The sequence below is a fragment of the Protopterus annectens genome, chromosome 9.part0 (genome assembly GCF_019279795.1).
Source record: "Protopterus annectens isolate FY-2018-M chromosome 9.part0, PAN1.0, whole genome shotgun sequence".
Taxonomy (NCBI): Eukaryota; Metazoa; Chordata; order Ceratodontiformes; family Protopteridae; genus Protopterus; species Protopterus annectens.
The window spans coordinates 94,702,636-94,722,124 of record NC_056743.1 but is presented as its reverse complement, the minus strand read 5'-3'; the positions used below and the strand labels follow the sequence as shown (position 1 = coordinate 94,722,124).

Sequence of the window (19,489 nt, the reverse complement as noted above, 5' to 3'; positions counted from 1 at the left end):
ATAGACTTATTATTTTTGTTAAATGTTAAACTTACATCCAAATAATTGATTTCTTCCCTACTGACTTCATGGGTAAATTTTAAAACCATACTGTTTGATTAATATAGTAGATGAATCTCTCAAGAATATTTCCTTCTCCTGCCATACAATAAAAATATCGTCCAAAAAATTAATATATGGTTTAAATTCACTTTTAAACACAAAATTGTTCTCCCAATATGCCATGATATAATCCAGTTTCAAAGAATATGTAATTATATCCATTAATCTACATAGAGATTTATCTGATCTTGTTCATATACTCCACTGATCAATAGTTGCTCTTCTAAACCGTCGTGGTATAACACTAAATAAATTGACATTGTCACAAATGTGATATCATCATGTATTTCTATATTCCTAACCTTTTCCAAAAATTTAGTAACGGAAAACTATTTAAGCCATTTTATTTTTTCTAAATATTGACTTATGAATGACACTTTGCTTCTCTTACCATCGACAATCGGTCTGAAATGGACATTGTTAATACCTTTGTGGATCTTTGGAATACCAAAGATCCGTATTTGTTTGTCATATAGAAAAATTCTTCTTCGTTAATTTGCCCTTGATATAACATGTCCTCTAGGGATAAATCAATGTTTTTGTAAGCCTTGTTAACCTAAACTCACTTCCTCATAGTTGTCATCTGCTAACATCATTAACATTTCATTATCATAATCAACTTTATCCATTATTACAGCTCCATTACCCTTATCAGGCTTCATTACAAGTATACTTTTATTACCACTTATATGTTGACTACATTCCACATGTTCCTGTTTTAGATTACTCTGACATACTACTTTTTTGTCTTTGTATAACTGTCTGATATCCAGTTCACACAGGTTTTCAAAAATATGTACCAAATTGTTGTAAGGTGGAATAAAATAACTTGGTTTATGTAAATCAGTGATTTTAAATACCTGTTCCTCATTCTTTTTATATCCAAAATAAGAAAGTAAATTTAATTTACGTGTAAATAACTTTAAATCCCTAAGTGTGTCAACAACATTACCTCTTCTACAAGGTACAAAATTGAACCCTTTTGCTAATATAATATTAAATTCTGTACTAGAGTAATTAAATAACCTATAGTCTCCTGTGGTATTGAAGATTATCTTAGGAATAGTGGTGATACATTCATTATTGTATTCTACAGAAGTTTGGAACTCATCCGTATGTTGATTTATCTGTGTTTTCATACAATCATTACTACATACTGTAGGGATATCACCTTCCATAATAACTATGTTTATATCATATCTACTGTGTGCCCTCACTGTTGATGTTATTTGTAAAATGGGTCCAAACTTCATCATGCCCCCCATAACCTTGTGCATACTCATCTGCATTAAAATGGTAACACTTATAGGACTCATCCATTTGTGGATTTACCTGTATTGTGTCCACCTACAATAGAGGTGTTACCTTCCACAATGCCTGTGTCCATTTGTTTGTGATAGACCCTTAATTAGTGTCCAAATCTCCACTAGTCTGCATGAAACTGTTATCATTGGCACACAACATCCAGATTACATTTTTCATCAGATAAAACTGAATTAAATATTTGCCATTAAAAATGTTGCGTTTCCATTACATTAGTTCTACTTACATCTTCTAATACATAGTCGTGATTGCACACACTTCCGTTAATACATTGTCAGATCTCACTTAGTTTCTCATTCTTAATGTCATTAAAACACTAAACTCAAAGTTCAAAACTTCCAATTGAGTCTAATAGGTGTAAAGGAGCAGCTGGAAATAACGTTCTCCATATGCTTTTTGACTTGTTTAAACAAATATAGCAGTCTTCGCCACACACAGCTGAGTCGTGTATCCAGAAATTGTCTTATTTACCTTCTTCTGGTTGACTGCCACTCTCCTCATTTTTCCAGTGGTAGTCCAGTCCATTCCCTGTCGCTTCCTGAAAGTAACTCTGCTGCTTTATTCTCTCCGACCTCTTCTGCTTCCCTATCTGCACTATAAGAACCTGCTGCTGTTTCCATCCTCCCTCATCCTGATTGGATACTTCATCCACAAGCTGTTGCAAGTTTGGTTGCTATTGGATACACCTTGCCTTTTGATATGCTACTATATCACGCTGTAAATTTTTATTATACAATGTCTTAATAGGTCTCCAACAATTTTGTCAATTCTTCTATAGGTTGTTAAATTGACCATAACCTCCATAATTTGTACTCCAGTGTTGTCAAAATGGAGTGAAGTTCTTTATCATGTCCATTTTTTCACTACCGGAACAAGGCGGAGTTGAAAATACCGTTTCCAGTTGTAGTCTCTTTAGTTTGGTTTCACCTCAAACTCTTTCATTAATTCTGCCAATGTTGTGTTTGAGGGTCTTTTCCCCACCGTGTTACAAAATTGTAACTGTTTGTCACCAACCCTCCTATTGTTGGCTATAATTAAATTAGTGGAGTTGGATAGTTCAGTAGGACTAAAATCATTCCGATTGCTATCCAGGGCTTCCAGTAGGTGGCAGCCCCAGGCTAAGTTTATCTTGTTGGATACTTGTTGTAACAACTTTGATGTTGGTTGGTGAATCGCCTCCATGGAAACTAACAAAACGAACCAAATAACCAGTCCACCAGTACAATAATTAGTTTATTAGACAACAAAACAGCAGGAACCAACACTGACCTAGTCAGAGTGTTGGTAGTCAAATTTATACTAATCATTGTACAAATTGATTAATTACACCAAATTGTTACTCTAATTAATTATAACACAGCATAATTGTAACTTCTAATTCTCTCACTCATACACTCAGCTTAAAAAATACAGTACTATATTTCAATTTACACTTGTACTTTTATACACTTGTGTATTGGTGAAATATATTAAAAAAGAAATGTTATTGACAAAATGTATATTGTATAAAAAATATATGAATAAGATATTAAAAAACAAAACACCTAAATTGTTATATTAAAAATCCACGTAGCTACTCTATAGTTACTAAACCACAATTCAGAACTTTAATAGATACTAACAATGATGTTAATACCTTTTATGTTTCTAAATACTTCATGGAGACAAATTCTGTCATCAAGGGGATGAAGACTATGTGATGAATGGAACGAGTGTCCACTATAACACTCTCATGTGATATCTCGCTAATAGAACTAAAGTGATGACACAGTCATTCAGACCTTATAAATGAAGACTAAATCTTGACTGTGGATGGTGAATTATCTGAGAAGCCACCAGCCTTAATGACAGCACTATTGCTATTAGGAGTTAAGCAGTTTGTTGAACTGTGTTGAAATGAGATCCTATGTATTCTATTTGCTGAATACGAATCTGTTGTTTTTTCACGTTTGATCATTATCCTTAGCCAGTGTACAAGTTGGAGTAGTAATGCTTGATGTTGTAACAGTAGATCATTGGAAGTAGCAGTTGGGAGCCAATCATCTAGATATGGGAAGCCATGCCTTGCAGTCGAAGATGAGCTGCTGCCACTGCCATAATCTTTGTGAACACCTGGGAAGGGGGCTGTGGTGAGACTAAATGACAGTGCTCTGAACTGGTGATGACTGACTCCCAACCAGAAAAGGAGAAATCTTCTGGACTGCCTTTGAATCTTTATATGGTAGTAGGCATCTTAGAGATCTATATAACACATGCAATCATCTTTCCTCAACAGAGGTAACACGATTTGTAACCTGACTATTCAGAACTTCATCTGTTTGACAAACTGATTGAGCTGAATGAAGTCCAATACTGGCCTGAGGTCCCCTGTCTACTTTAGAACTAAAAAGAACCTGGAATAAACTACAGATTCTAACTGATCTGGGGGAGCTGCTAAATGGCTCTCTTTTCTAGGAACTTTGAGACTTCTTTTTCTGCAGATTCAAAATGATCCAGTGAAATGTTGTGAATCTTTAATCTCTTCTTTGGAGCATACAAAAAGGGAAGAATATAGCTTCTGGAGATTACCCTTAACACTCAAGAATCCAAAGTAATGTTTTGCCAGGCTTATGTGCGCAAGGTTAAATGCCCTCAGATTGCCTCCACAGTGTGGCAGCTGGGTACACCTTCAGGAGTTCTGGTAGGTTCCACAGTGAAGGGACTACAGAAACCCTGACCATCCAATCCGCCTCTGCCTCTACAGCATTGTCCATTCGAGTTCCCTCCTCTTCTGCCTCAAGGGGGTCTGTTCCCAGAAGTGTTGTGGCAAAAACCCTGTGATTTCCTGAACCACATTTTCTTACCTCTCCTTTGACTCCTGGAGTAGGATCCCTGAGGAGGGGTGAAACAGATTCCTATGGTTGATGAGGTCTTACCATCTTGCTCACTCCTAGTTAGTCTCTCTCTAACCTTGGGTCTGAAAAGAGTGACACCATCAAAGGGAGCATTAATAAAGGATACTTTGAATCTTTCTCAGAAATCACATAGCTACTTCCAGGCATGGTGACACATGGTAATGACTGAACCAGCTGATCTTGCTGTACCATTTGCTACACTGGACAGCAGGTGCATGGCTACATTAGAAGTAGATAGACTGCAGGGTAGACATTTGGCTGTCCACTGTTTTATAGACATCTGAAGGCAAGTTACCAGAGAGACTTGGAAATCTTCTTGATAAAGTCCCCCTGAAAACATGTCAAGTAGGCAAAGTACTTCAGTGCTCTGAGAACAAAGGTCAATAAAATGCCAGCCCGTTTCTCGCCCAATGCCCATGACTCTTCGGTTAGGGAGTGAATGGAAGAACTCTCTTTAGACAGTTCTTTCTTTATGGCTGCTGCTACTACTACTACCATGGCATCAACTGGGGGTCACTTTGTCCAATGCTTCCTATCTTTTGGGGCTACTAAAATTATGTCAGTTTTGTTTTTGGGAACTGGCTCTATAACATCAGGGTCTGCACTCTGTGTCATGATATCTATGAGGATATCTAGAGGGGGACCCACCAAGGACTCAGATGAGCCAGACCCAAAAGCTTCGAGAAACACAGATTCACCCAGAGAAGGCGTTCAGTGGACCAACCCCCTTTTTGTTTCATCAATTTCAGAATGTCTTCAAATGTGATGTCTTCTGAGGGGAGGATCTGGTGGATCCTTCCTCTTCAGTGAATGACTCTTGAGAAGAGTCTGTGCTCTTCTATTTGCATGTATGTTTCCTTGGAACATGTCCCCAGGGTTCTGGCAGAGACAGCTTGGAATAAGACTGGGAAATGAGTGTCAAGTAGCCTCAAAGCTTAGGAGTTCTAACTGTCCCTGTCAATCAGAATAAGAAGTGCAAGGAACAGGTTCCACTGAGTGTCAGGACAGATATGAACTTGGTGTACGATTCTGCCTTCTTGGTCCAGCCAAAGTGCTTTCCACAGCCTCAATAGCAGATGCCACAAGTGGAACCAAGGAAGCACTCACTCAGTCGATTGACTCGGGAGGTCTACTAGCTCCAACAGAGACCAACTCAGAGGAAGACCTTGGAACCAAGCTATTGAGTGCAGAGGCACCAAGGGGAAGGAACTGCTCCGAGATTCTCAAGGTAAATTCCACCATCAGTACCCAGACAGAGATACTTCGGCTCCAGAACTCTTCCTGTTCCACCAGCATCACAGTTGAGAGAGTAAGGGATGTAGTCAAAGCCGAAGTTCCCTGGACTGTCAGATCAGACTGAGGAGCGCTGGAATGGTTAGGACCAGTGGTAACCAGTTTCTAATACTGAACCAAGAGGACTCCCAGTTTGATACGTGTCCTGAAAAATTTCCTCATCATTTAGTCAACATCCATTTCCATGAGACATCTGGTGGATCAGACCAACTTTGACGATAATGCTACAGATGAGGGCCTGAAATGACATTTGTCTTGCAGGACTGTTGAATGCAGGCAAGGGCTCACCAGCTCCAGAGAAAAAATAGTTTGAGGTGAGGGAGTTCAGACTCAGCTGGCAGGTGGATCCAACTGCCTCAAAGTTTTGTGTATCAAATCAAACAAACAAGTTAGATCTGGGGATGTTTATCTCTACTTGTCAAGCCTTTTCTCTTCTAATTTCTTTTCTCTTCTAATTTCTTTTCTTCAGCTATTTTCTATATAAAGACTTTTCCTTTTCTCTGTTTTAAGTAAGTCTTATCCTTTTCTTTTGCATTCCTCTTCTCAGTGCTGGAAGAAGGAGATGGATGTCTTGACTTGGAAGACAGAGTTGAATTACAAGACCCTGTCCATTGGGGAAGCAAGCCTTTTACAATCAGTTTTGCATCTTACCTTTTACAGCTCTAGAACCAAAGGCAGCACAAATATCACAGTTTGCCAGTCGATGAGCAGCACCTAAAAGTACAGTTGTGTACACTTACCATAAATGTAGATGTTGAGTGTATTCACTGTTGCAGTCATTACATTTCGGTAATCATGCTGGCAGGTTGCCCTCAGTCGGCCTGAATTCCAAAGTCTTGGGTCCTGCGTCAGCTGCTGTCACCTCTTCCCTGACGTCAGGTCATCAGGGGTATATAAAAGAAGCAGCTGACGCCATTTTCTTCAGTTTTTCTTGCCCCAGATGTCAGGTGCCCCCGAAAAGGGTAGCAAATTTTATATCTATATAAAAATACATACACCAATATAAAAACTTTACCTTCATCTACAAGCAAATACACCACATAGGTTGAATAAGTTAGAGAAGGAAAGAAAAGTTCCTGCAGAAAAAAGGGGGATGGCGGGTGGGTAACCTGGACTGCAACAGTGAATACACTCTAACATCTACATTTATGGTAAGTGTACACAATTGTACTATGTTTCTTGTGTTTCATTGTTGCAGTCATTACATTTGGGTAGAGTCCCAAAGCTATGGTTGGAAGCCTGGAGCTAAACAGCATTAGGAGCGGCTATGAGGCCCTGCAGAACTGCAGTGGCAAAGCCTGCCCTGGATTTAGAGTAGAGTGGCAGATGATAGTGCTTTGTAAAGGTGTGAACTGAACTCCAAGTAGCAGCCTCTAATATGTCTTTGGTTGGTACTCCCCTGAAAAAGGCTGCTGAAGTGGCTGCAGCTCTGGCTGAATGTGGCCTAATGCCCTTAGGCACTGGCTTGCCATGGTGTAAATAGCAGAAACGAATGCAGTGGCCTATCCACTTTGAAACAGTCTGCTTAGAGATAGCCTTTCCTTGTGATCCTGCAGCATATGCCAATAGTAATTGCTCTGTCTTCCTGAAAACTTTGGTTCAGTCCAAGTAGAATCTAAGCTGTCTGTGTACATCCAAAAAATGCAGAATTCTCTCCCCCTTGTTCTGTAGATTTGGATAAAATGTTGGCAGATGAATAGTTTGGTTAAGAGCCACACTGGACACCACCTTAGGCATAAATGTTGGGTTTGTCCTCAGAGCGACCCTGTCTGGATAAAACATGATAAAGGGTTCCACAACCATGAGTGCCTGTAGCTCTGAAACCCGTCTTGCAGAAGTTATTGCTAGGAGCAGAGCTGTTTTCCAAGATAGAAACTTTACATCAGCAGTAGCAGCTGGCTCAAAAGGAGGCAGGGTGAATTTTTTCCAAGACATAGTTGAGGTCCCATGCAGGCATTGGTGATCTCCTTGGAGGCCTTAAGTTTTTGGCTTCTCTGAGGTACTGCTTTAATAAAGGATGATAAAAGTTTGGGGGCTCTGTATTGTAATGAGCCGAAATGGCAGAGGCATGAATTTTAATTGATGAAAAAGAAAGGCCCTCGTCCAGCATCTCAGTTAAGTATTGCAAAATCTGAGGAATATTTGGAACAGCTGTATCAGTTCCTTGTGCCTGGTTCCAAGCAAAGAATCTCTTCCATTTTCCAGCATAAGATTTTCTAGTACTAGGCCTTCTGGCTTCCAAAATGACATCCATCACAGCTTTACTGAGAGGTGTGTTTTGTATGACTACATTATCTGCCATGCTGCCAGGTTTAAAGTACTGAGTTGGCTGTGCACGATCTGATTGTTTTGCTGGGACAGTAGATGAGGTATACGAGGTAAGGCTCCTTAGGATTGGATACCAGTACTGGCGGGGCCAGTCTGGGGCAATCAGTATCATCTTTGGCTTCTCCTGTCTGACCTTTAGGAGTACCTTGGGGAGGAGAGGCAGTGGAGGAAAGGCATATACTGATAGGTTTTTCCAGCTGAAAGGGCATCCACTTTCAATGCTTGTTTGTGATAAGTCCTTGTGCAGAATCTTTTTAATTGGTAGTTGTGAGGGGAGGCAAATAGATCTATGTCTGGGCATCCCCATTTCTTTGTTATCATGCTGAAGGCTTGTGGATCCAACTGCCACTCATGGGGATCCATGAGGTTTCTGCTTAGTTCGTCTGCCAGAGTGTTTTCCTTTCCTGGCAGGAATTGTGCCTGCAGATGTACTTGGTAAGTCAATGCTGTGTCCCACAAAGTCATGGTTAGTCTGCAAAGGGGTAAGAATGAGTGCCCCCCTGCTTGTTTATATACCACATGACCATGGTGTTGTCTGTCTTTATCAGTAGTTGTCCCAGATGAAGGAAGTCCTTGAAGGCTGTCAGGGCATTTTAAAAAGCTAGCATCTCTTTTTGATTGATATGTAGATGCATTTGGTTTGAGGACCATGTGCACTGAATGCATCTTCCTGCCATGTAGTCGCCCCAGGCACAATCTGAAGCACCAATTGTTAGTGTCTGCCTGGCTGGGGGTAATATGAATGGCTGTCCCTTGTTCTGGTGACAAGCCTTCGCCTACCATCGAAACTCCTGTTGCAGGCAGGGAATGAGAGTAATCATTGTTTCCAGGCTGCGGCAATGTTGAGTCCAAACACTTCTTAGGTACCATTGAAGTTTCCTCATATGCAGTCTTGCATATGGAATTAGTAGGATGCAGGATGCCATGAAGCCCAAAGCCTGCAGAATTTTTCTTCCAGATAACTAGATACCTTCGTTGCCAACATTTTGAAATAGGTAGTCAGTTGCTTTTGCTTGACTGGCGTGAGATAAGCCATCTGGGCAGTTGTATTTAAGCTTGCACCCAGGAATATTATCTCTTGAGAGGGTACTAGTTTTGATTTATTTTCGTTAACTGTGTACCCCAGGCATGTTAGAAGTTTTTTCACAAACGCCAGATGCTGTAGAAGAATGTCCTTGTTCTCTGCTTGGATTAGACAGTCGTCCAAGTAAGGATATATCTGTATTCCTCTTTGTCTGCAGAATGCAATTACTGGTGCCAGGCACTTTGTAAAGACCCTGGGCGCAGTAGATTAGCCAAAGGGCAGTGCAGAGAATTGGTAATGCATTGAGCCAGCCTTGAATCTGAGGTATCTTCTGCATGACTGTCTGATTGGGACATGCAGGTATGCCTCTTTTAAGTCTAAAGTCACAAGCCAAGCATTCTTGCCCAACATGGGCAGATGATGCTGCAAAGTTTTAACATTTTAAGGCCTTATCCTTTCCGGGTACCAAGAACAGTCTTGAGTAAAATCCCTGCACCTGCTCTTGCTCTGGTACTTGTTGAATGGCCCCCATGTCCATGAGGGATGAGACTAGTTTTTGCGCCTCTGCCCAGTGATTTTTTGGGAGATCTGGCATGCCGTTTGTTTTTGGCAGGGTATGGAAATGGAACTTGTAGCCTTGTGACACTATATTTAGAACCCACTTGTCCTGGGTTATGATGTGCAATTTTGAGAAAAAAGTGCTAATTTTCCCCCTAAGGGTGCTGCCAGGACATAAGTGCTTGGTGCCGGCAGGGGGAAGTCATTGGGACTGTTTCCTGTATGGTGGTGATTTGTTTTCTCCAACTTTGGAGGTAAGAAACACACCATTGCTTTGACCTGTATGAACCTTGTGCCTAGGATCTGCCCCTTTGAGGTCCGTCTGACACAGGAAAGGACCAATTCTTTGTAGGCCAGTGTCTACTAAACCTAGGTGGCTGTACTTGTAAAAAATCTTTGACAGTTTCCCTAGATTTAGCTTTGTCCTCCATTTTCTTTAACACCTCTTCTGCCTTAACACCAAACAAAGTATCATGCTGTAAAGGTGCATCTAATAATTTAACTTTAACATGAACAAGCAGATTTTGTTCCTTTAACCAAGCATGCCTCCTAATTACAGAACCCGTAACTGCGGCCCTGCAGGAGGCCTCCAAAGAATCAAAACCACATTGCAAAGTATGCTTTCCAACTTGTTCAGCTGCATGCAATAAATCCTGCATTTCCTTGTATTCTGCACATTCAGAGTTTAACATTTTCTGTTTTAGCAATGCCATGACATGTTGCTGATATTTGAGCATATGAAACTGACAGTTTAAGGCCTTTATAGCCAAGGTAGCAGATGTTTAAACCTTTTTCCCCCATCTATCCAGTGCCCTAGAATCCCTGTCAGAGGGGGTAGGGGTTTTTTGCAGCGGAAGCCTTAACTCCTTTGGGACCCTGTGAAATAGTTTCTGGGTCAGCAGCAGGGTTTTTAAAAAGGAATTTATGAGAGTCAGGAACCCTGTAATATCTGTCAGGCTTAACAGGAGCTGGAGGTAAGGAGTTGAGGCTCAGACTAGACTCTGAAAACATATCATCTACAATGCCTAACACAGGTGGAATAGCTAGAGGCCTGTGTTGAGGTAGTAAAAGATAATCCCTGAGCCTCTTTTTAGATTCTGAAAAATCTTGGCTCTCCCAGTGGAAACGCTCCCTCATGGTATGCAAGGTTTCCCCAAAAGAATAGTCCACTGGAGGAGAAGCTGAAGGTATAGGTTCTTCAGCATCAGAATCCTCATAGGGGGGAAGAGAATATTACTGATCAGAAGAAATAGAAACCTGACTGAAGATTCATAGTCAGCCTCTTGCCTAGGCCTCTTATCGTGAGGGGGATGGGAACCCCTGATCAAGGTAATCAAGTCTTCGGCCATTTTGAGCATCTGTTTTTTGGGCATAGAGGCCTGTCCCCGTGGCTCTTGAGTTTGTTTCTTTGCTTTAGAAGGTGCTTTAGTCTTTGCCTTTGAAGCTGAAGTCAGTTTAATGTAAAGATGTTTAGGTCTGAATACACCCTCAGAAGCCGGTGCCTGCTCAGCAGCTCCGGACCCATCTGAGGGAATAGTGTCCGAGGCTCCAGTACCTTGAGTTTCCAGTGGCATAGCCGACTCCACATAGGGGTCGGTAGTGGCTTGCGACTCTAAAGTAGCGGGCGTCAGGGGCTGCGAAAGCGCCTCATTGAGAACCGGCGACTGGCTTAGAAGTTTCGTCGTCGGTTTTGGACCTCGGTTGTTTATCTCTTTCCTTTTCTTTGCGTTTTTTGTGAACTCCAGTAGTCGGATGGCTATCGGATGACATTTCTGGATAATTAAACCGGCGTCCAAAACAGTTTAAGCAAAATCATACCGATGCTTAATAGTGCGTTGGTTAAATATAGCATAAAACCGACAATCAGAAACGTTGTGATCAGGGCCTAGGCAAGGAATGCAGTAAGAATGAAAGTCCTTATGAGGTATTTGCTTTCCACAAGAAATACAATTATTAACTTTTTCTGACATCGGTCTGGAGCAAGAAAAAAGTTAGCTTTATTGAAGACTTCGAGTCTGAAACTTGAACATAAAAATCTCAGGAGTCAGCCGACCGGCACTTGCGAACTGCTTCCACTTCGGGCACCGCGCGGAAAGAAAGACTGAAGAAAATGGCGTCGGCTGCTTCTTTTATACCCCTGATGACCTGACGTCAGGGAAGAGGTGACAGCAGCTGACGCAGGACCCAAGACTTTGGAATTCAGGTCAACTGAGGGCAACCTGCCAGCAGGATTACCCAAATGTAATGACTGCAACAGTGAAACACGAATAACATCAGTACACACACAGGGAATGCTGATCCTGAGGAGAGATCTTGTGTCTACAGACTAAACACTTTTTAAATCCTAAAGTTTTGTCTGACATCTGAATACTATCAGAAAATCACTAAAATAACACAATAATTCAAACCATGTCTATGTAAAAATATACAAATATTCTATTGTAAATAAACATACACACACGCAAGTACTATACTATCCTATGGTTATACTATAACTATGAAACTATCTAGAAAACACACATTATAGATAAATACAACATAAAAGAGAATAAAAAGTACAGTTTTGTACCTACCATAAATGTAGATGTTCGAGTGCTCATACAGCTGCAGTCATAACAGATGGGTTATCCTGCCATCAGGTGGGTCCTCAGTCGGCCGAATTCCAAAGTCTAGGTCCGACGTCGGTTGTCATCGCTTCTTCCCTGACATCAGTGCGGCAGGGGTATAAAAGAGGCAGCCGATGCCATTTTCTTCAGTTTTTCTTGCCCCACATGTCAGGTGCCCCCAGAAGGAAGGCAAACGTAATGTTATGCAAAAATGCAATGTTGATAAATCAAAAACAGTAGTTGCAAGCAAATACACCATAAAAGAATATCCCAAAAAGGTTATATGAAAAGTGTTTGTCATAAGGCCTGTCCTAAGAGGGGATGGATGGAGGGAAACCTGGACTGCAGCTGTATGAGCACTCGAACATCTACATTTATGGTAGGTACAAAACTGTACTATGTTCATCGTGCATACAGCTGCAGTCATAACAGATGGGTAGAATCCCAAAGCTAAGTAAGGGTGGTAGGCACTAAGTGGAACTAGGAGGGGCTAGGATGCCCTGCAGGACTGCTGTGGCAAAGCCCACTCTAGATTTAGAGTATAGTGGGAGGTGATAGTGTTTGGAGAAAGTGTGCACTGAACTCCAGGTGGCTGCTTCCAAAATGTCTTTGGTAGGGACCCCCCTGAGGAAGGCTGCAGAGGTAGCTGTGGCTCTGGTGGAGTGGGATCTGATGCATGCAGGCACAGATGTTCCATGAAATGAGTAACAAAAGCGTATGCAGTGGGCTATCCATTTTGAAATTGTCTGTTTGGAAATAGCCTTTCCTTGAGCACCTGCAGCATAGGACACAAAGAGTTGCTCAGATTTCCTGAATGGCTTTGTCCTGTCCAAATAATAACGAAGTTGTCTCTGAATGTCCAAGGAATGTAGTAGTGTTTCCCCTTTGTTTTGTGGATTAGGGTAAAAGGTAGGTAAGTGGATAGTCTGATTCAAAGCTACACTGGATACTACCTTTGGCATAAAGGTAGGGTTGGTTCATAAGGAAACTCTGTCCTGATGGAAAATGATGAATGGTTGCACAGCCATGAGGGCCTGTAGCTCAGAAACCCTGCGAGCTGAGGTGATAGCCAGAAGAAAGGCTGTTTTCCATGACAAGTACTGTAACTCTGATGAAGAAGCTGGCTCGAAGGGAGGAAGGGTCAGCTTTTCCAATCTGAGTTGAGGTCCCAAGCAGGGACTGGTGGTTTCCTTGGGGGTTTTATATTCTTTGCCCCTCTGAGGAACTGCCTTAAGAGAGGATGAGAGAATAAAGGAGGATCTGTGTTGTATTGTGCAGAAATGGCTGAAGCGTGGATCATGATGGAGGAGAAGGAAAGTCCATTGTTTAACATCTCCGCTAGGTACTGTAAAATTTGAGGTATATTTATTACCCAAGGATTCTGTCCCTTCTTTTGATTCCAGGCACAAAATCATTTCCATTTTGCGGAGTAGGCCTTTCTAGTAAAAGGTCTTCTGGCCTCCAGGATGACATCCTGCACCTCCTTGGAGAGGAGAAACTGTTGGGAAATCAAGGAATTCTCCATGCAGCTAGATTTACAGTTTTGAGATGGCTGTGAAGAGTTTTGTAGTTGTGCTGGGACAACAGAAGAGAGACTAGAGGTAGGATCCATGGTGGGGAATGTGTCAGGCTCTTCAAGAGCGGATACCAGTGTTGTCTTGGCCAGTCTGGAGCAATGAGAATAATTTTCGGCCTCTCTGCTCTGGCTTTTAATAGAACTTTGGGCAGCAGAGGAAGAGGCGGGAAGGCATAGACTGTCAATGTTGCCCAATTGAAGGAAAGTGCGTCCACTTTCCAGGCCTGTGGATGATAGGTCGTTGAACAAAATTTTTTCAACTGGCAATTTCTGTGGGTAGCAAAGAGATCTATGTCTGGCTGTCCCCATGCCCGAGTTATCTTTGTGAAAACTTGAGGATGCAACTTCCATTCGTGTGGATCTGTCATATTTCTGCTTAGGTTGTCTGCCAGTGTGTTTTCCTTCCCTGGCAGGAATTGTGCCTGTAGTTGAATTTGCAATTCCAGTGCTGTGTTCCATAGGGTCATAGCTTGCCTGCACAGGGGGTATGAATGAGTTCCCCCCTGTTTGTTTATGTACCACATCACTGTGGTGTTGTCTGTCCTTATCAATAGCTGGCCTGGATGCAGTAGGTCTTTGAAGGTCATAATAGCATTTTGCACGGCTAGCATTTCCTTTTGGTTAATGTGAAGGTGCTTCTCTCTTCGGGTCCATTTTCCCTGAATGCACTGATCGGTCATGTGTGCTCCCAAGGCGTAGTCTGAGGCGTCTGTTGTGATGATTTGAGTTGCTTGAGGTACACAGAAAGGAAGACCTGTGTTTCTTTGGCAAGCTTGAGCCCACCACAAAAATTCTTTTTGAAGGCATGGAATGAGTGGTATAATAGCTTCCAAGCTGTGGCTGTGTTGAGACCATAAGTTTTTTAGGTACCATTGAAGTTTCCTCATATGCAGCTTTGCACATGGGATTAGTAGGATGCAAGATGCCATGAATCCCAGAGCCTGCAGGACTTTCCTTGCAGTTAGCCTGGTGAAAGTTGCCATTTTTCTGAAGTATTGAGACAGTTGCCCTTGTTTGTCTGGCGTGAGGTAGGCCATCTGGGTGGTTGTATTCAAGCTGGCACCCAGGAAAATTATTTGTTGAGAGGGTATTAGTTTTGATTTCTTTTTGTTGACTTTGTATCCCAGGAAGTTCAACAGTTTTATTACAAACGCCATGTGCTGCAGTAGTATGTCCTTGCTGTCCGCTTGGATCAGGCAGTCATCCAGATATGGATAGATCTGTATCCCTTGTAGTCTGCAGAAGGTGATTACTGATGCCAGGCATTTCGTAAACACTCTGGGCGCAGTAGATAAGCCAAAGGGCAATGCAGAGAATTGGTAATGGGTTGAACCTGCAAGAAATCTGAGGTATCTTCTGCAATCTTGTCTGATAGGGACATGCAGGTATGCCTCCTTGAGGTCCAATGTTAGCCAAGACTCCTTGCCCAGCATGGGAAGAAGCTGCTGTAATGTGAGCATCTTGAATTTTGGCACCTGTAGATATGGGTTTAGGATGGATAGATCTAAGATAGGTCTCCAATCTTTGTCTTTCCTTGGTACCAGGAATAGTCTGGAATAAAACCCTTGACCTTGTTCTTTTGCAGGTACCTCTTGAATTGCTTTCATGTCCATGAGAGCTGAAATTTGTTTTTGTGCCTCTGCCCTTTGATTTGGTGGCAGGTTTGGCATGCCTCTCATTTTTGGAAGGGTGCGAAAGTGGAACCTGTAGCCTCTGTCTATAATGTCCAGAATCCATTTGTCTTTTGTAACAATATGCCAATTTTTTGAGAATAATGTCAGTTTTCCGCCCAAAGGTGCTGCCATTAAAGCTTTGCTTGGCAGGTGTAGGGGGAAGTCATTGTGTCTGTTTTCTAAAAGACTGTGATCTATCTTCTCCACCTCTTGGGGTTGGTGTTTGCCACTGTCTGGCTCTGAAAGATCCTTGTGGTTGCCCTCTACCCCTTGGGCGTCTGTATCTGCCCCCTTTGAGGTCTGTCCGTGGCTGGAAAGGACCAATTTTTTGAAGGCCAGTTACTGCTGAAACATGGAGGTTGTACCTGCAGGAAATCTTTCACTGTTTGTATTGATTTAGCTTTTTCCTCCATTTTCTTTAGTACCTCCTCAGCTTTAACACCAAACAATACATCTTTTTGAAGAGGTGCATCTAATAATTTACCTTTGACATAATCTGGTAAGGTTTGCTCTTTGAGCCAAGCAAGCCTACGTATAACAGACCCCGTAACAGCAGCTCTACATGAGGCCTCTAAAGCATCAAAACCACACTGCAAGGTGTGTTTACCCACTCGCTCTGCACCAAGCAACAAATCCTGCAACTCTTTTAAATCTGGTTGTTCTGGTTGTGTCATCTTGCTTTTCTGCTGAGATATCAAAAACTGTTGATACTTTAACATATGGAACTGACAGTTTAATGCCCTCATAGTTAAAGTGGCCGAGGTGTACACCTTTTTCCCCCCACCTTTCTAAAGCTCTGGAATCTCTCTCTGAAGGTAATGGGTTTTTAGCAGTAGAGGCCTTTATTCCCTTGGGACCCTGTGAAATAGTTTCTGGGTCAGCAGTATGGCTTTTATATAGGAATTGGTGAGAATCAGGAACCCGGTAATACCTGTCTGGTTTAACAGGAGCTGGAGGCAAAGAATCTGGATTAAGGCTGGCTTCTGTGTACACATCATCCAATATATCTAAAACAGGAGGGATAGCCAGGGGCCTATGCTGGGGGAGCAGAAAAAATGTCCTGGGCCTTTTCTTGGAATCTGAGTAATCTTGGCCTTCCCAGTGAAAGTGTTCCCTCAATGTATGCAGGGTTTCCCCAAAAGAGTAGTCCTCAGAGGGGGAGACCGAGGGAATAGACTCCTCTGCATCAGAGTCTTCGAATGGAGAATAGGCATAATCCTGGTCCTCAGATAGTTCTGAGGTAATAGAAGCTTGATCTGAGGAAGGGTAGTCTTCCTCTAATCTGGGCCTTTTGTCACAGGGGGGTTGAAAACCCCTGATAAGAGTAATCAAATCCTCAGCCATTTTAAGCATCTGCTTTTTAGGCATGGTGCCTTGACAGGGGGTCTGAGGAACTTGTTTTTTGGTTTTCATGGCTGCTTTAGATTTAGTGAAGGCTTTAATAGAGAAGGAGGAAGGCCTGAAGACCCCTTGAGAAATGGCAGGCCTGTCTAAATTCTGAGTTTCCCCGCCAGGAGTGGCGTTGGTATCTGTAGTAGGAATGGGGGCAGAGGAGCCTGCGACCTCGGGTACTGAAGACACCGGTAATGTAGCGTCATCAGTACTCAGGGGCTGCGTAGGCGCCTCGCTGAGTACCGGAGAACCGGTAGTCAGCCTTAGCGTGGTCTCAGTAGGCGGTGCGGACCTCGTATGTCGGTTCTTATCTTTGCATCTTTTGCTCAAAACTGGAGTCAGAGTAACTGACGACATAATATAATTAAATTTTTTGCCAAAAAAGTGAAGGGCGAACTCCGTCCGATGCTTAATAGTGCGCTTGTTGAATCTAGCACAAAAACGGCAGGCCGAGACGTCGTGGTCTGGGCCTAAGCAAGGTATACAGAAGAGTGGAAATAATTATGCGGTATTTGCTTCCCACATGAAATGCAATTATTAACTTTGTCTGACATCGGTCTGAGGCAAGAAAAGTTTCCCCAACGGGGTACTTAGCTTTCAAGAAGACTTCGGCTGAAATACTTTCGTAAATCTCAGGAGCTGGCCGACCGGCACTTGCAAACTGCTTCTGCTTCGGGCACCGCACGGCAAGAAAGACTGAAGAAAATGGCGTCGGTTGCCTCTTTTATACCCCTGCCGCACTGACATCAGGGAAGAAGCGACGACAACCGACGCCGGACCTAGACTTTGGAATTCGGCCAACCGAGGACCCGCCTGATGGCAGGATAACCCATCTGTAATGACTGTAGCTGTATGCATGATGAACATCCACTGTTTCTCACCTCTGGAACGAAACAGGTGACGATAGAAACCTGCAGACATCCCCAGAACCCATACTTCCCAGATAGGATTAGACCTGAGCTGTCTAGGGCCGAGGCTCCTAAGGGAAGGGATGTCTCTCAGCTAATTTGAGCAGAGCCCTGCCCCTTGGACCTGGCATAAACCTCTTGGATCCAAGACCCACTCTGACTTGGAGAAAGGAGCAGAGCTGGTCAGGGTAACCATCTGATTCAAGACATGATGAGACTTCGGATCCGATGCCATCCCCGGATTCTGAAGCTGAGGGTCGGATCAGGAGAAGGAAAAAGTCTTTTTCTGGATGGAAGGCTCACAGATCCAATGGGGGATGGAGCTGGAAGTATCCTCAACCCAATTTCACCTTGAAGAAACTTCTGCATCATTCTGTCCATGTTGACTTTGAACAAACTCCTGAGAAGTAGTACAAGGTAGTCTGGATGACTTGGCGAAAGTTTGAAAGATCTTTTCCCACACAGTCACTGAGACTAACTGAATGTTAGATCCAGGACCTAGGTCTTGTGTTACGAATTCTGAAGCCTTTGGATCCGAAGCTATGAGAACAGCGGAACTGGTTGACGGACCCAGAGCCGTCGTATCTGAGGAACGAACAGGATCCGAGGCAGGTCACATAGGAGTTGGACCCAAAGAATCAGGATCTGGACTCTTGGATCTCTTTGAAGAAGGCTCTGACAGGGAGGACAGAGACTTCAGAGGTCTCTTCTTAGGATCAGAGTAAGTTGGAGTAGAGGGGGGTCGTGCCCCTGCAGGAAGCAAACCTCTCAAAATTTATTTATTTCTCTGATCTGAGAGAGCTCTTGGATTAAAGGTGGCACAAATCTGACAGTCCTTTTTGAGATATGTGGCACCCAAACAGCAAACACGCTTCTTGCGGGCATCTGAATTGGGGATCTTATGCCCACAAGAAGTGCATTTCTTGAATCTGGTAGGTTTCTCAGCTTTGTCTGTCACGTCTCAGTAACAAGACAAAAAGACAGAGACGCAAGGTTGTTAGGGAACTCAACACAGACACATACACACAGTCCCTAACACCAGACAAAAACATACAAATCCTAACAGCAGAGAATTAAAATGAAGAGAAAATATGCGACTTCTACTACTCTAAGTATCCTACTTCTCTTTTTACAAATGTTAACTAACAACTACCTATCCTAAATAAATTGAACACTATGCACACTAAAAATATCCAGAACAACTATTCAAACTATCTAAGTTATTAAAACTATTTAAATTAAACTGCTCAAACTATCATCTAAAGCTATACCAAACTCCACACAAACCACTAACGAGGAAGGAGCATTACATTTAAGAGAATAAACAATTATCAGAAAATGATATCGCCTGGCATGGATCGTTCATCTAATCTTGAGCACAGCAAACTACATCTGGGGGCTTGGAGGAAGCGGCCAGGGATAACAGGTAAAGGGAGGAGCTAAAGGCTTGAAGTCTAAGTCTAGGAAAAGAGCAGCCAAGTCGGACCTGAGGGTTGGATCCTAAACCCAGTGGTGAGGAATGAGAGAGACATCAGATCTAACAGTTTGGAAGAAAAAGAAAAGAACTGTGGCTAAGACCTAACAAGTTCACATGGTGACCCACATTGCTAAAACTGTGTGGGGGAACTGGACTAAAACAATGTAAAACATACTGTCTTTTTTCAAGATATTCAGAACACATACAACAATCTAGAAGACAAATCACAATTGAAAAAAATACTTTTACACAAAAATATTTACAGCTTTCATCATTCGGGACAGTGAAAATATTAAAGAGCAGAAAAAAAAAAAAAAAGAGTAAAGCGAATGAGG

The 19,489-nt window shown here is 42.5% G+C and overlaps 1 protein-coding gene across 2 annotated transcripts in view; it reads right to left on the bottom strand.

The window, feature by feature from the left end:
- Positions 1-19,489, bottom strand: part of ATG13 (autophagy related 13) — a 1,186,869-nt gene that overhangs the window by 1,023,541 nt on the left and 143,839 nt on the right. The gene's annotated exons all lie outside the window — the stretch shown is intronic.